The sequence below is a fragment of the Bidens hawaiensis genome, unplaced genomic scaffold, assembly GCF_021521415.1.
Source record: "Bidens hawaiensis isolate Kalapana, Puna unplaced genomic scaffold, B.hawaiensis_p1.1 tig00034232_1, whole genome shotgun sequence".
Classification (NCBI taxonomy): Eukaryota; Viridiplantae; Streptophyta; class Magnoliopsida; order Asterales; family Asteraceae; genus Bidens; species Bidens hawaiensis.
The window spans coordinates 143,712-151,843 of record NW_027495914.1 but is presented as its reverse complement, the minus strand read 5'-3'; positions in this window follow the sequence as shown (position 1 = coordinate 151,843).

The window sequence follows — 8,132 nt, the reverse complement described above, 5'->3', positions numbered from 1 at the left end:
CTTAACTAAGTTGAACGTTGCGGTGTTTGCTGGGTATTTAGTGTAGAGACTTGAGTTTATAATTGTATTTGTATTAAACCTTGGTTATTCCTAAGCCACGTTGGGCCGGACATAACTATGTCTCGACGGGTAATCAAGTAAAAGAAAATATTTTAGCGTCAGCGTATTCACCAGCATGTGTTGCTGATGTATTTTCTATACATTTTGCAGGTAATCAAGATTAATGGCTTGGGATGACGAAGTGCCAAGATATCCGATGGCTCGGATCTTTTTGTTTAAACTTAAATTATAAATGGTGGTCTATTATAACAATTAATCTTTTGTATAAACAAGTAATAACTTAAAACAAGTATTTTATAATCCCGTCTTTTGTAACGTAAATATTATATTTAATTTCCACATAAAGACTTCCACTTTTAATACGAAACTCTGGTTTAATTACAAATGTGCTACCAACTGTTGGTCATACGCCCAACCCTAAGATGGGGGTGTGACAAGCTATCTCCTTGACTAAACATGGGGCCATGAGGCGATATATGAAATATATGATTGATGTGGTTTAATGTTGAGAAAACATTCTATGATTAATAAAGATGTGATTTAATGAGAATATTGGATAGTTGTGTAGATTTCTTATGAGTTATTGTGTAAAACGAACCTTGGATATGTTATGCTGATTTTTATTCATAACTTAAGGATAAGTTAGGATCTAAATCAATAATCAATATGTTATGCTCATTTACACTTGTTCATGGAATTGTAGATTTTTATGTACTTATATCAAACTGTGGAAGGTCACCAACTATTCATTTAGTTGACTATTTTATATATATGCTACATGCACAACGATTAGAAGATAATACGAGAAAAAGACATTAGTACTTAGGATATTTAACATAAATGGACAAGTTGCCTAGATGTGTATTCCTTTGTATTTCTTTTACTTCCAAACTTGTGTGATTGTTGTATAGATCAACTAATGATAATATTGCCACTTAATAGTCTCACATGTGTTTTGAGCAATCTGTATATCACACTCAGGCATTTCCGCTTTAGCCGGGGTGTTACATTATAATCCTCTCATATTGCCTGAAAAATGAGCACAATGACCAGTTGGTGAGCAGATGAGGGAAGGGTAGTGTTGTGATTTAACACTTTATTTTAATTATAGTTAAAAATGATTTTATGTTAATGTGTTTCGATACATATTTATTTTAACAAAAAAAAAGTTAATTTCATCTATTTCAAAGACTAAGGTGTTATGTTTATGCAACAAATGTTCTTAAACTGAAATGTTTTAAACTTGGGGACTAAAGTTGTAACATGGTTAAACTACAAGAACCATTAATATAATTACTTTTAATGAAAAATCACAATTTTGTTTAATAAAATATCATGTCTTTTCATCTTAAGCACATAAGATGACACAGATTGGGTCTCTACCATATGACATGCATGAAGTGCTCGAACCGTTTCGAATCGCTCCACCTTAGCTTGAGTAAGGAACATTTCCTTAAGCTGGGTGGTCATGTCATACGCCCCATGATTCTCGAAATCCTTTTGGATCTCAGGAATCATTGTTCCCAACATGAGGCAAGAGACTTGCACCGAATCCTCGGTGTATTTTAGCCAATCCGCATAGGCATCCAAGTTGTTGACATCGGGTTCATCGGGAATAGCATCGTCTAAAATATAGGACTTTTCTCTTGCTTGAGAACAATTCTCAAGTTTCGATACCAGTCTATAAAGTTGTTAAAGTTTAGACGACCCTTGTCCAGAATGGATCTAAGTGATAGATTATGCACATGAGGGTTAATTGCGTTAGGTGGATTGTTGATTGCGGCCATCTATAAAAGAATTTAACAAAGTTCAATTTAGTATTTTCGAAATCAATAAATTTTAATCGTTAATACCCTTTAATGTCTCCAAGACAATTAATGATTAAAATCTAGAATCCAACGTTTCATTCAAATAGTAGTTAGGTGACCTATATCCTACTATTCAAATTAACAAGGTAGTCAACGTTTGACAATTGCAACCCTTTGCAACTTCTAGTTTTATGGGATCGGTTAAACATCATATGTTTTGTTGGCATGTTTAATCCCATCAACACCTTTGAACGCCATGTGTCGGTGACCCTATTCACATGGTTTCCAAATCAAGTCGTCCTACTTACACACACATGTGAGTTTACACATACAAGTGGTTAGGTGACCCTCATCCCAAAAGTATTGTAAAACCACCTTAAGATCACAAGTTTTTTTAAATGTGGTTAGGTGACCCTTACCCCACATTAAGTCTACAAGTGACTTAAGTGTTGTATAAAAGGATGGTGTTCAACTCGTTTTAAAAGGGATATAAGTTTTCTAAATTCTAGATTGGAAAACTATGTACCTTGCATTTGAATGCATTCAAATGTATGGTACTTTATTTGAAAACCCATTTTCAAAGTTTCTTTTAATAAAACCCATTTTATTGTAAAATCATTATCGTTTAATAAAACCAATTTTATTACCTAATGAGTTCTAAGGAATCAATTTTATGCAAGTTGTTGATATTAAGTTTGTTAATTATCCTTATCCAAATAAGATAAAACAAAATATATAAATCAACCATGCAAGCATAAATAAACAACCACAAGTTCATAACCATAGCCACCTAAGATGACAACACTTGTTGACCGAAACAAGTGTGCCAAAAGGTCTCTCTTAAGGGACGAGAATGACACAAGGCATGTGTCGGTGAACTCCCACTTGATCCCGCATCTATATGCTTCAAGTGTCCACCTTGTGTTGTGAGTCTTCCACTTTATTTGGGCTTCCAATTGGGCTCTAACTTCAGCTCCTTGCTTCCATGGGCCTCCAAGTTTGGGCTTTGGCCTTTGGGCTAAAATCCCATCTTGGACTATAAGGTCCATTAAGGTCCAAAACCAAAACCGTAACCTTGTTGCTTCTTCTTTTACAAAAAATATATCCTAATACATTTTTCTCTAGTAAAAGAAACACAACTAATCTACTTATTATTACAAACCGATATGAAAGAATAAATAGATTACAAACCCAAATAAAATAATATTACAACCAAATTGAATATTGAATAAATCACAACACAAACACACATCCAAACACAAGGTCATGGCTAGGTTATGAATATCCAAATGTACATTCAAATATGCAAGTATTACATCTCTAAATGGTTCCCCTTGAGAACCTCAAACTTTCGGCCAAGGATAAGAAAAACCGAAAGTTTCGGGTTTTGTCCAAACAAAACAACCAATCATCCAAATGAATTAATTCTTCAAGATTATCACATGCATGTAAAGTATAACCTTGAAGAACTAAGGGGTAACCAAAAGCCCCAAAAATTTCGGCCATATGGTGAACCACACCATAAAACCCAAAAAATTTTAGATCAATTGATGCATGTATCCGTATAAGCAGCTCTTGATGCCATTGTTGGGTTTTAACAAGATTATCAAAGTCATATAAACCCATTTATATGAAAAACACAGCAGATTAATTTGTTTTAAATCTTGTTATATTGATTAATATAAAACTCATTTTATATGTAAAACCCAAGCCCCGGATCAATATACGAATTTGCATGCATACAAAAACAACATCCATAGGGGTTTTATGTAATACAACCTTTCAAGATGCAAGAAAGATGAAGGAGGTGACGGTTTGAATAACAAGCCTTCAATAGAGAAGTGCCTCAAGCTTGTATACCCTCCAAGCCTTCAACAAACACCTTGTATGCTAGGATTTGTACTTAGAAAACCCTTCTTCTTGTTCTTGTTCTTACTTGGCCGAAAATGGTGGAAGAGAAGAGAGAGAGAGTTTTGCTTCTTGTTCTTGTTCTTCCTTGGCCGAAAATGGTGGAAGAGAAAAGAGAGAGAGAGAAGGTGAAAGTGAATAATAACTCATCCACCAACAATAATCCTTGCATGTCCTAGTAAATAACAAACTAATAAAGACAAGAGAGAGAGGGGGAAAGTGGTGGCCCCACTTTTGGTTTCCCTCCAACAAATTCAAAATGTCAAGTATTATTATTTGTTACTTATGTAATATTGACTAGCAAGGTTTTGTAACATGTATTATATAACATGTCTTTTATGTTTGTTGTTTAACCAACTTAAACAACAACATAAAATACTTTTTCTCATAATATAAATTATCCATATAACTTATATATCACACAAGTGTAAATATCTAGAAACCCATTTCTAAATATTCTAAGTGTTTGATATTTTTTTAGATCATATCTTGAATAAATACCATGGTGTTTATCTAGCTTGTTATTGGGTATGACCCGACTTGGATCATAACGTACTAGCCACATCAACTCTAATATGTGTCTTGGGCAGACCGATTCCTACACTAATCTCTCCAATTCATTCCCGGGATGTAAAGTTTGTATTTTATTCAGTTTTTATTGTAACCAAGAACATACCACTTGTAATTATTGTTGATTGGTCTATGAGTATTGATATTTAGTATTGTTGTGCATTCAATCGGTTTAGGTTTACGTTGATCAGAACGATTAGTTTGTCGGTTGCTATAGTAATTGCTCATAGGGTTGATTTGACTAGATTGAATACAACAAAGCACACAATTGCCCTTAGTTGAGTCACACTGGCAGGGACCGTTTGATAACCAATGTCGTGTGTTAGCGATTGTTGGTGCCTAAGATTTAACTCATTAATCAGTGTTTAGTCAGTCTATGATAATTAATCGGTTAGGTTGCATGAGAAGTTGTTAAATTACATTCTTGAACCCCGGGGATGAGTCTTCTTTGTTAATTGCTTGAAATTTTTAATTTGCTTAATCAATATTTAAACCAATCTTATTTGCTTGTGTGATCAGCACTAAAACTTACTACTTCATAATACTAAAACTTGTTTACACGATTTGCATTGACCACATACTCCTTGTGTTCGACACCCTACTTACCCTAGCTTGCTTAGGTGATTAGGAACTGATTATAAGTGTTTTTGACTAGATAGCGACAGTCTAGCATCAAAATGGCGCCGCTGCCGGGGAGTTAGTGCGCTTAGTGTTTTTCGTGTTATTTGATTTTTGTGTTTATTTTTATTTTAGTTTTAGTTTTCAGTTTTTAGTTTAAATTTTAATTTTTTCCATTTTACACGGGGTGTGTTTTTTGTGCAGATAACACGTTTATGCACACCCGCCACTTGGGCAGACAGTCACCGCTAGTTTTCGAGCCAGAAATTAAGAGATTAGCTCGCAGAACCGAGCTCAGAACAGAACCTCAGAAATGGAAGATCAAGACCATAACCAAAACCAAAACCAGAATCAAGACCAGAATCAAAACCAAAAGCAGAACCAGAACCAGAATGGAAACCAGAACCAATACCCACCCCCATAAAACAACACGTTTCACCTAGATTACATGCCCCCACCACTAAATTTCGATCACAAAAACAACCAGAATAACTCAGTTCGTGCTTCTAGAACCCGAAACTGAAACCGAAACCTTGACCAGGGCGGAACAACAGCCCCAAATAACACCCATAACCGCTGAGTTCAGATTAATCTTAATGATGATCATCCTAGCATTCCGACAGAAGATGAAGAAGAGGGGGAAGAGAATGATGTGAACCGGGGTTTTGAGGTTGAGAACGAGGTAAACCGGTGGGTTAGAAGGAATCAGGCAGTTGAGCCCGAGAACGAGGTTTTTGATCCAGAGAACGAGGGGGATAATAATTGGGATGAGAAGGTGGAAGAGCCAGTGAATCAGAGACGGGTTGAAGCGGTTAACAGAAATGAGGGTAGAAACGGTATGGGTCTAAACAGGGTTAATCGGCAGAAAGGCCCGAAAGAGTTTGAAATATTCAGGTGAACAGGGGCGGTTTGGTAAATCCCGGGGGGCAAAGGAGGAATTTTGTTGCCCGGTTCAGGGTGTTAACAGTCGGTTCAGACAGGCTATCTCAGATGTAGCATCCCCGTTGATTCCACAGGTACGAGTGCCGGGACAGCAGACTTTTAAGTCTCGACCATCTTACATAAACATCATACCACAATTTCACGGGATGGCTTCCGATGACCCGTATTCTCATTTGTCCGATTTTTCGGCTATTTATGGGTAGATTGGTGATGGTACTTATGATCAGAGCGAGGTTCGGTTGCGGTTATTCCAGTTTTCGTTAAAGGATAAAGCAAAGCACTGGTTTAACTCGCTACCGATGCACAGTATTAGGAACTTGGCCGAAATGCAACAGGTGTTTCTAAATGAGTACTATTCGCAGTCGAAGACGAGCGAGGCCCGAATGAAAATTTGCCATTTTTCACAGTTATCGGGCAAATTATTTCACGAAGCGTTTACCAGATTTAAGGAGATGATTAGAAAATGCCCACACCACCAGATTGAATTGTGGGAATTGGTGAAATGCTTTGTAGACGGTTTGACTTACGAGGACCAAAAACATCTGAAAGCCTCGTGTAACGGACAACTGCTGAATCAACCCGAAGAGGATGATTGGGATTTTTTTGGAGTTTATGTGTGAAGATTCAAAGGCAGAAGTAGCAGCTGAAAGACGAAGACATGGTACTTCTTCCAGGTCAGTAAAGTCAGTCACGAGTGAGTCTGAAAGAATTACTAAGTTAGAACGTGAGTTGGCTGGGTACATAAAGGGTAAGAAGAAAGAAGTCGGGAAAGTTGGAGTGAAATTCTCGGTTTGTGAAGATTGTGGTGAACTCGGGCATAAGGCAGAAAGTTGCCCCGAGTTTTATGATGACGAGGAGGATGAACCCGATGAAGTTAATTATGCTTACGGGGATTCCAAGGGTCAAGGGTTAAATTCAAACACCTATCACCCGGGCTTGAGGAATCACCTGAATTTTCGTTACAGGAACGCGTCGACACATTTGAACCCGAACTTTCAGGGATCGAGCCAGAACAGATCGCAGGGTAATTACCACCAGGGCAGTTATCAACAGCAGCATGGTTCGTATGATCAGAATCGGGGGTATAACAGAGACGGTAACCGGGGTGGAAATTCATCGGGTAATCAGGACCAACAGAGGGGGTCCTCGGGAAATGCGGATGAGCCGGTGCACTTAAAGTTGGATGCATTGTTGAAAGTTATGACTGATCATAAGGCTGAAACGAAGCAACAGTTCGAGTTACGAGATAAATCGTCAGAGATAATGTTAAAGCAGATTGGTTAGCTCGTTGCAGTCGTGGAAAAGTTACAAAAGAGCGCATGTCAACTCCCGAGCGATACTACAGTCAACCCAAACCATTACTGCTCAAGCTCCAAGAAGGGAAACAATGTGCACATCAATGCTGTAAGTCTTTTACCTCATTTTGAAATTTCTGGTGTTGAAGTTGATTCACCACCACAGTTTGTTGAGGGGGTGGTGGAAGATGTTAGTGGTGAGAGTGAGTGCGTCGGTCAAAATGAATCAATTTTCCAAAATAAATCAAAACCAAAAACATATGAAATGTCGTGTTGTGAAAATTGCACATGTGAAAAATGTTTAAATGGTAAATTGACCACCATGAGAGATGAGGAAATGGAGAATAATACCACCTCAAGTAAACTCCAAGACCCAGGAGTGCCGCTTTTATCAATTCAAATTAGGAAATTTAAAACTGATCGGGCACTGCTAGATCTTGGAGCATGTGTTAGTATCATGCTCGTTAGTTTATATGATCATTATGAATATAGCCCGTTAGAAAGCGTAAACACCACCGTGGTGTTGGCAGACCAAACTCATACACTTCCTCGGGGCATGGTGACTAATGTAATGGTTCAGGTGGAGGAATTTTTCTACCCAGTTGACTTTTTTGTACTTGACTATGCTAATGTGTCAATAATACACAACCACAAGTTATATTGGGTAGGTCATTCCTTGCCACATCACATGCGGTAATTGACTGTGCTAGGGGGGTTTTGGGAATTAAGTGTGGAGACCATGATAAATGGTTATTATTGTTTGAAAATTCTATTAACCCTCTTGTTGACAAGTGTGTATCCTTGGGCAAGGATCACACAAAAGAGGAATGTTTTATGATTGACAGGATAGATAAGAAGGGATTTGAGAAACAACAGAGTGAGAAGATGGAAGAGAAAGGAGCCGACCAAGGAAGAAGAAAGTGAGACATCC